This window comes from Mus musculus, chromosome 1 (assembly GCF_000001635.26).
Source record: "Mus musculus strain C57BL/6J chromosome 1, GRCm38.p6 C57BL/6J".
In the NCBI taxonomy this organism is placed as follows: Eukaryota; Metazoa; Chordata; class Mammalia; order Rodentia; family Muridae; genus Mus; species Mus musculus.
Genome location: NC_000067.6, coordinates 119,200,834 through 119,210,466, shown reverse-complemented (window position 1 = coordinate 119,210,466; position 9,633 = coordinate 119,200,834). Strand labels below are relative to the sequence as shown.

At 46.1% G+C, this 9,633-nt stretch overlaps 1 long non-coding RNA gene across 1 annotated transcript; it reads right to left on the bottom strand.

The window, feature by feature from the left end:
- Positions 1-266: 266 nt before the first annotated feature.
- Positions 267-9,215, bottom strand: Gm46144. The gene is made up of 2 exons (XR_001779343.2): positions 8,954-9,215; positions 267-919 (listed from the first exon to the last, which is right to left on the bottom strand). It is a non-coding gene; the product is annotated as a predicted gene, 46144 (long non-coding RNA).
- Positions 9,216-9,633: the final 418 nt, after the last annotated feature.

Sequence of the window (9,633 nt, the reverse complement as noted above, 5' to 3'; positions counted from 1 at the left end):
GACATGACTGTCAACAGTGTTTACCTAACCTGCTAGAAGTCCTGAGTTCTGTCCCCAGCACTATCAGATGTGATGATGTGCACACCTGTAATCTCAGCACACAGAAGGTGGAGGCAGGAGGATCAGATGTTCAAAGCTGCATAAGGAGTTTTAGATTAGCCTAGAGGAAAGATGAAAAGGAAGGGAAGAGAGGGGAAGGGGAGGGGTAGGGAAGGGAAAGAGAGGAGAGGAGAGGGAAAAAGAAACACCCAAAGAACATTTATCAATTTGCAAACCATTTTATCTCATCTGCAAGTCCCCAAGTCAGCACTCTACCTCCCAGCCTCCCTTCCTGTTGTTTACAGAAAGGTAAACTGAGGTTCAGAAGTTTGGAGTTGCATTCTTCAGCTGATGGCAGAGGTGGGTGGAGCCAGGTCTAGCCCCGCAGCTTTGCAGTGGGCAGTTAACCTGGTCCTGCTTCCTCCTTAAAGCCTAGAGCCAAGAGCTCTCCTTCCCATTTTCTATCAAGTGCAATGTCTTCATTCTTTGGCATAATAGCAGGAAGTAACTGTGACCACGCAGTGTGAGAAAGGTAATCGTCCCGGGTCAGGAAATCCTGTTGCCTTGAGCCCCTTGGGAATGTTAACTTTCCCACTCTGACCCATCCGAGATCTTGACCTTCGGCACAGTTGGCTTCTTCAGGGAAAAAAAAAAGCTGGGCTGGAGTCCAACCTTGGCTCTCTGTTAGGGCCCCCTGGAGAAGAGGAGGCAGCGGAGCCCCGCCCAGCCCTGCAGGAGACTCTTCTGTTCCTGGGACTCTGCCCTCTGTAGGTGGTTGTGTGGGCAGTGCAGGAAGGAGAAAGGTGATCAGGTTCCTAGCTTCTTCAGACACTTCCTCTGCAGACAGGTGAGCCTGGTCCTCGGGTTTCAACAACTGTACCTGTCAGGGAAACATGAAGTATGGACTCAGAGCATCAATGAGCAAGTGGAACATACTAGAAGAACTCAAAAAAATGGACATTACTGCCTTCTGTAGTGGCTGAGCTGGAGAAATGGGGATGTGTATATTCTAGAAGATTCTAGGAGGATGCTCACTGGGTGGGGAAGCAGGAGTGAGCTCTGCTTCTCAGCTTGTCACAATCCCTACCCAGTCTTTCCAAATGCTGAGTTTGCAGATCCACCCATTTTTCCCTGCTCCCAAACCTAAGCCATACTTGTGGATAGTGTCCATGGAGGTCCTTGAGGGCAGATGTCTCCTGTCCAGACCATGATCCCTACCAGGAAGAGTATGGCAGCTGCTTCTGACATCCTGCCAGTTCTAGACTCTCTGCTCCAGAGATCACAGGCCCCTCTTCTTTCCTTGTCTCCTGTTTGCCATTGCCTGATGGACATTCAGATGGACAAGGCCCAGTGCCTGTGCCCCAGGAACTTGCACCACGAGGAAAGATCTATCAGCATAATATCTCCCAATGAAGGGCTACAAGGGTAGAAGAGGGGTACACAGGAGGATGCCTGACACAGCCAGGGAGTCAGAGAAGGCTCTGAGGAGGAGAGGATGCTGCCCAGAGAGTGACAGGGTTTAAAGAGTTCTAGGGGAGAGAACATGGGACAAAGACTCACAAAGGAAGGAACAAGAAAGACTCATTCTAAGAAAGACGGAGTTGGTGACACATAACAGAGCTTTCTGGTCGCCAAGGAGAGCTTTTGGGGAAATGTGGTGATACGTGTCACTGACAGAAGATAGGGGACAACCTTACAGATGTTGAAGGATGTAATTACACTAGTTACAATGTTGTATGATAAAATCAACCCAAACTCAGGTGCTTGCAGAACCCCATTTACTGTTTCTCATGAGTTCTAAGGAGGGATGACTGTGCTGAAGATGACTTGGAAGCAGGCTGTCAGTGTGACTAGGTTGTCTTTCAGTGTGCCATTTACCCACGCTCCAGCTGTCACATGTTGCCCTCTAGTACAGGATCTAGTTGAACCTATAGTTCCTGCCTAGGCAAGTCTCTCCATGCAGCCACTTGGCTCAGTGTTCTTGTTGCTCACAAGCGTCCATCAGAGTCAGTGAGGCAAGAGACCAAGAGGAAAGTCTGTGTGCAAGTCCTCCATCATCGTTCAACACCATAGGTATGCGATGTATACAATGACAGGGAACTGGACCCAGCCAGTTAGCTGCAGCTTTTGCTTGGGAGCAAATAAAATCTCCCTGAAAAATGCAAGTGATGTTTTGGAAAATCAAAGCAAGCATAAAAACACCCACGATGACCAAAGATCAGCTTTTTTAAAAAAAATTTTTTAATTTAATTTTAATTATTTATTTATTTTGGGAGACAGGTTCTCTTATGCCATAAGCTGGCCTCAAACTCAATACGTAGCCAACTATGACCTTGAACTCCTGATTCTTCTGTCTCTACCCAGGTTGTGATTACATTTGTATGCCACCACACCCTGTTTATGGGATGTTGGGGATGCTAGGCAAGCATTCTGCCAACTGACAGACATCTTCAGCTTGACATTTCATTGGAACTCAACAGGGCTGGGTAAGGGAGAGGTGAGGGAGGAGACATGTCAGGTACATGTGAGGTTGCCATCTCAAAAGGAAGAGATCACTGCAGGTAACCATAGTGATGGAGCCCCAGTGAGCTTGCTCCCCACAGTACTGGAGCAGCAGCCACTCTTAGTTCTGGGGGCAAGGAGGTGACTTCTCTATTGAACTCACTAACCACCCACAGTCTGATGCAATAGTGGCCTTGTTTCTAGAAAATCAAGGTTGAGTCTCACATTACTTTTCCAGAACCACTATCGCAAATGACCCCATGACGTAGAACAAATGTGACTTTGCAAACCAGAAGTCTGAAGTTGAGGTGCCAGCAGGGTTTGTTCCCTACGAGGACCTGCTGGGGGCTAGAGGGAAAACAGGGGGATTCAGGCTTCCCTTTGGGCTTTTGTTTCTTGGCTTAGAAACCCATGTTTTCCTCCTCCTCCTCTTCCTCCACCGCCACTGCTATCCCTCCTCCTCTGTGTATGTGTGTGTGTGTGTTCACACATGTGCGCATATGTGTCAGACTGGCTGGCCCACAAACCCTAAGATCCTCCTGTCTCTGCGCCCTCAGCAGGGTTGCTGCATGGCTGGCTTTACATGGGTGCAGAGATCATAAAGAACCTTGCAAACACTTTACCCCCTGAGCCATTTCCTCACCCCCACCCCATGTATTCCTAGTGTCCTCCTTGGGCATCCATGCCTCAATTTCCATCCCTGAAAGGGCATCAGTTATTGGATTTGGACCCACCCATATCCAGTAGGACCTCACATCAATTTAATCCCATCTACAAAGAGCTTATTTCCAAATGAAGTCACAGGCAAAATTTTGAGGGATAAGGCTTGGACAGAGCTCTGGAGAGAAGAGACACTATTCAGCCCGCAGCAGGAATATGGAATTATTCTGGTGGAAGGCTTGCTACAGCACTGGGGTTGGAAGGAAGACAAATATTTTAAAATTCACATTTCACGCATCTGCTTTTGAAAACCCTAACAGGATGCGTGATATGCTCTTGGATGAAAATGACATAAATCAATAAATCAATACATAGCTGAAGTTGCCCTTTTCTCTATCAAAGTATGTGCCCAGACCCCAGTGCACACTTGGAACCACACACAGACCTATATCATGTATATACCTCATATGCATTGCTTTAAAGGGTTAAAATTAGGCCATCTTTAAAAGACATTAAAAATTTTAAATACTTTTATTTTAAAATATTTTTTAATCAAGTGTTTAAAACAACTTGAATTTTTAAATTATACTTATTTGTTTGCTTGTTTATTTAGTGAGGGGACACATCCCAGGGTATATGTATGGAAGTTAGAGGAGAACTTGTGGCAGTTGGTAATTTCCTTCCACTACGTGAGTTTGAAGGAACAAATTCAGGTATCTAACTTGGAGGCAAGTGCCTTTATCCTAAGAGCCACCTTGCCCGTCCTCACGTTTCCTTCTATGCCTAGGTAAATTTAACTTCTAAATTAGATAACTAACCAGTAATAACATGGCTCAGTGTAATGACAGCCTGCAATGTTAGGTAGATTCGGTCTCTCTTGAAAGAATCAAGACAGAGTCTGGGGGTGGAGTGGGAAGGAGGGTATCCTTGCAAGCATTAGGACTTTTATAACAGTTCAGTCCCCAAAACTGATGCCAAAAAGCTGGGTGTGGGGGCTGCAGAGAAGGCTGGGGGGTTAAGAGTGCTTTCTGCTCTTGCTAAGGACTTGAGTTCAATTCACACATAATGACTTAAAACTAACCATTACCATTGCCCAGGAGAGCCAACACCTTCTTCTGACCTCTGTGGGCACCAGGCATGCACGTAATACACAGACATGCAAGCAAAACATTCACACACATATAATAAAAATAAAAAAATCTTTTTTAAAGGTGGGCATGGTAGCTTGCACCTATAATTCCAGTACTGAACAGTAGACTCTCTGGAGCTCATTGGCCAGCCAGTTTAAGCCTAGTTGGTGAGCTCTGGACTCAATTAGAGATACTGTATTAAAAACTAAAGTGAAAAGGCACCCAGGAAAATACTGATATCAACCTCTGGCCTGCCTATATTCATGTATGTGTGTGTGTGCACATACACACACAGACAGACACAGACACAGACACATAGATACACATACACACACACACACACACACACACACACACACACACACACACAAAGACAATATTTATTTCCAGTCACAAGAGAACATGGGTAACTGACATTGTGGAAACAGAATTGTGGTTAAGAGAGATGGTGGGAATAATAATACTTCTGTTGATTGGAAAGAGTCACAATATAGGACCTAATCCAGCTGAGGCAGAGCAAGTCAGGTGGAGGATGGTGACAAAGGCTCTGAAAAACAGTCATTCCCAAAGGCCCTGGAATTTTCCACTAGGGACTTCTAAAGCCCCTGGAGCATTTGTAACTGGTGTGAAGGAGCTACTGTTTCCAATGAGGGGATGACACAGCCTGAGGGAAAGGAAGTCTTGCGGCCCACGCACTGCCGCTCAGCATTCATTAGAGATCCTTAGGACCTTAACAAGAACATGTCAGCCCTATGGCAAGTTAGATGAGATTGAATGAGCATCAAGAACAAGGGGAGCAATAGGTTCTCCATCCTGCATAACACTGCCTCTGACAATTATGTCAGAGAACAGGATATCCAGGCTTGGATCCGTGCTCCATTAGTTATGTTTGTTTTGAGTGCAGGAAAGATAATCACATTTGGATGTTTGCTCTTCTAGATCAAACACAAGCACTATCTTTTGAAAACTGGAAAACTAAGACCAAGTCGGAGAAAAAGATGTGCCTGGTTCTTCACGTTCAGTGCCCTCCCAAGCTTCTCTTCCACTGTTACCTGTATTGCTGAGTGAGTGGCCTCAATATTTTGTTGCATGCAGTTGTCCTCAGTACTTCCTTTTGCATACTCTCCATATTCTGTCACCAAGTCCTACTCACCTTCTGATGGTTGGTTATAAATGTCAGCATGCCACAATCCAGATTAAATCACCTAAGAGAGAGTCTCAATGGAAAGATTCTTAGATCAGCTTGGCCTGTTGGCATGTCTATGGAGAATTTGTCTTGCTTGGTAACTGGCTGGCCCACTGTGGGTGGCACCAATCCTTAGCTGGGCCCTGAGTTGTTAAGAGTGAAGAAAGCTAGCTGAGTATCAAGAAAACAAGTGAGCAAGTTGAGATGGTGGCTTGAACCAGGTCGGGACTTCTCTGCTGGGCTAGAAATTTCCTGCTTGTGAGACTGCCCTGCGTGTATTGCAGGATGTTTAGTAGCCACCTTGACTGTGAATTCAAAGTCCTCCTCACCAGCCTTTCTGTCTCCATCTTAAAAGACCCTGAAGAACATTCTTATCCCAGAAGCCAGCCATGATAGTCTGAAAACATAAAGCCCACTGCTTTTCCCAAGCACAGACCTGAGCTTCTCACCACAGACTAGGAAAAGCCTGTAGAGTCTGGCTCCGTCCTCCCATCTAGCCACACTATTTCCCTGCTCCATCTCTGGTCTCAGCATGTGAAGCCTTTTGCCCCAGGGCTTTTGTACAGGCTGCAATGGTTTGTATTAACCATCAGCTTGACAGTCTGTCCAATCAGCTGGAAGATGGGCATCTGGGCATGCTTGTGGGGAGTTATCTTGACTGATCATTGATGTGGGAACACCCACCTTGCCCGTGGGCTGAACAAAGGAGCCTAGAGTGTGGAGAATGGAGAAATAAGCTGAACATTAGCATTCACTCCTGAAGTCCATTTCCTAACTGTGGATGCAATGTGATCAGCTGCTTCAAGTCCCTTCACATTGATTTCCCCAATGTGACAGACCATAGACTTGAGCCGGTGAGCCAACATAACCCTCCTGCCCCATTAATTTCCTTTTGTGGGGGTTGTTTTATTACAGTACCAGAAAAATAGACAAAGATACTGTCTCCTGTGTAAGACACGCCTCCTCCATTCCAACTTTTGTCTCCTGGACTCCAAATGATCCCAGCTATCTGATAACTCCATTAGATCTCCTCACAGCCTCAGTGAAGCCTTTTCCACTTTCTGACTGAATTATTTCCTGTTCACTTACTACCGTTTGATCTAGAATATTCCTCATGTGTCCAAGACTTAGTCTCCAGAGCAGTCTCCGGAGAGGAAACCAAGGCTTTAGGGATGTAGAGTATATGAGAGGTTTTTAAGTCATTGGGAATACATCCCTGCTCCCAACCGTAATATGCAGTCTCACCAAAGGGAAGGTCAGCTAATCATGAACCCCGGAACTGTGGCATAAAGCAGACCTTTTGTCTTTATAAGCTCAATGGTCAAGGTTATTTTGTTATACTGATGGAAAGCTGCTAAACACAGACCCCCTTGCATTGCTAGCATCTATAATTGTCTGTATTCCTGGGATTGTTTGATGAATGTTTTCCTCTCTCAAGACAAGGTTAGTCCCATGTAAGCAGGAGCAGCATCTATATTTATCTTTGTTTCTTTGTGTTCGACCTGCATCATTCTCTCTCTGTCTGTCTGTCTGTCTGTCTGTCTGTCTGTCTCTCTCTCTCTCTCTCTCTCTCTCTCTCTCTCTCGTGTGTGTGTGTGTGTGTGTGTGTGTGTGTGTGTGTGTGGTATGTCCAGGTACATGTATGTTCACATACATCTGAGAACAAAAGGGCAACCTCCCATGTAATTCTTCAGGAGCTGTCCACCTTGGTTTTTGAGATAGAGTCTCTCACTGGCCTAGAACTTGAGAAGCAGGCTACACTGGCTGTACCTTGAACCTCAGAGATCTCCCTATTTCTACTTCTTCAACACACATCAATCTTCCCAGCTGCTTTTGTATAGGTTTTGGGTCTTTATTCCAGGTCCTCATGCTTGTGAGGCAAGCACTTTCCTGACTGAGCCATCACAACCCTTGATTCAATGTTTTCAATGTCTAGTATTTGAATCTCATATATCCTCAATAAACACTTGGCAGATGAATAAATGAATGAATGAATGAATGAATGAACAACCCCAGGTCTCTCAAACCTTTGTGCCACTTGCCGTTCCTGCTCTTACGGCCCAGCCTTTCCTTGTTCTTTTCTGTTTCCAGCTCCAAACTTTCCCTTCTTTCTTCCCAGTCGTCTTTCATTAACTGTCATCTTATGCAGCAAATGGCTACATGTATTTATTGTGCTGATTAAATGTCGTTCTTTGTTCTGTGAAACAAATTCAGTTGATTCTCTTATTTGCATATCCCTCCCGATGATGTTGCCAGGAATAGAGAAATAGTCAAATATAATGAGCTGTGGATGCTGGATGGACGCCTAGCTCTGCCTGAAGGCAGGCACCAGCCCAGGTGGCCTTGGGCTGAGCATCGGCCAGTTGTCATTGAGTTGTGGTCCCAGTGGGGTGCACAGCTCCCAGTTCCAGGACAGTAAGAGCTGGTCATTCTCCGGTGCTGCCTAGGACTGGCACCTTTTCAACCTGAAGGTCAAATGTCCTCTCTATAGATGAGTCCTTCCAGATTACCCCTCTACAACTGTCTGAAGACCATGCACACAACCCATGAAACACAGCACAGAGCAGGGGAGAGATAGAGTCCCCAAGGACATTGTAGAATCATCTATAACCCTGCTTCTTGAGGCTGGAGAAATCAACTGTGCTAATAGAGCACGCTACTCTCCACCCAAGGTTGTGATAGCCATAGGGAGAACATGCCAACCCATGCCTTTGCCACTCATCTTAGCTTGGCCACAGTGACAAAGTACTGCAGACTGGGTATCTTAGATGCAGACTGCCTCGTGGCTCTGCAGGCTACAAACCCTCCTCAGGATGCCAGAAAAGAGGTTCCATTCATTCATTGGTACAAGACTTTTCATTGAAGCTAAAGCAAGCTGTTTCAGCATAACTGGCTGGTCTCAGTCCCCACTCCCAAGATCTTCAGCTCTCTGCTCATCCCCACCACTGGGGTCACAGGTGTCCACTGCCATGACCAGTTTCCCATGGCCTCTGCGTATCAGAAGTCTGGTCCTCATGCTTATAGAGCAAGCGCTTTATCCACTGGATGCTCTCCTCAGCCTTGTTTATTTACATGTGTGTTCATGTTCATGTGTGGGCTGTGCACATATCACAGGAAGAGCTGCTTGTGATTGTATGTATATATATACAAACTTGTGAATCATTCCTCAGGAGCTGTCTACCTTATTTTTGGTACCACATCTCATTTGGGATGTGGGACTTGACAATTCAAGTAGCTACCTTGCCAGTGAGCCCCATAGGTCTTCCGCTCTCTGCCTCCCCAGCCCTGGGATTACAAACACTACCATGCCTAGCTTTGACTGCATGCTGGGGGTTATATTTAGGAGGCAAGCACTTTAGTGGCTAAGCTATCTCCCATCCCACACACCATATTGGATCAGGGCTCAGCCTAATAACTTCATTTTTAACTTAGTTACCCTTTTAAAGACCTCATTTTCAAATACAGCCACATGCTGGCTGTTAGGAGCCCAACGTTGAATGGAGACATGAAGGCACCACTCAGTCACCACGGCAGGGGTCCGTGCCATTTCACACCAACTGAAGCTGTCACCTATGGAGGGAGAGATGGGCCAGTCTACAGAAGCTGACAACTCAGAGGGAGGCAGTTGGCAAGAGCATTCTATGAGCAACTAACTCCACAAGGTAAGGCCAGGCAGGGCAGAGGGTCCTCTCTAGGACTCATGGGAGCAACATGCCAACGGTCATAAGATCCTGGCCACAGGAATGGTGCTTACCACAGTGCAGGAGGTGCTGTGTTGAGGTCATTGACTATGGTCACTGCTGTTCTTAGTGACAAGGCTTGATCAAAGCCATTCAGCATCTGCCAAGGACCCTATCACCAATCCAGGAGCCTCTATGGTTCCTTTCCTGCTTTACTTCCATAGAGAACATGCCACTGGATTCTTCCAACCTCCATATAGCAACATATGGACATGTTGCTACTTCTCAGGCAAGGCTGAGATCTTTGAGTTTAGCTGGGTGGTTGGGCCTGTGCAGGGTAAGGTTATTGTCTTAGCTACTTTTCTATAGCTGTGATAAAACACTCACCCCAGTGAGACATCTCCACCAACAAGGCCACAGTTGCTAATCTTTTCCA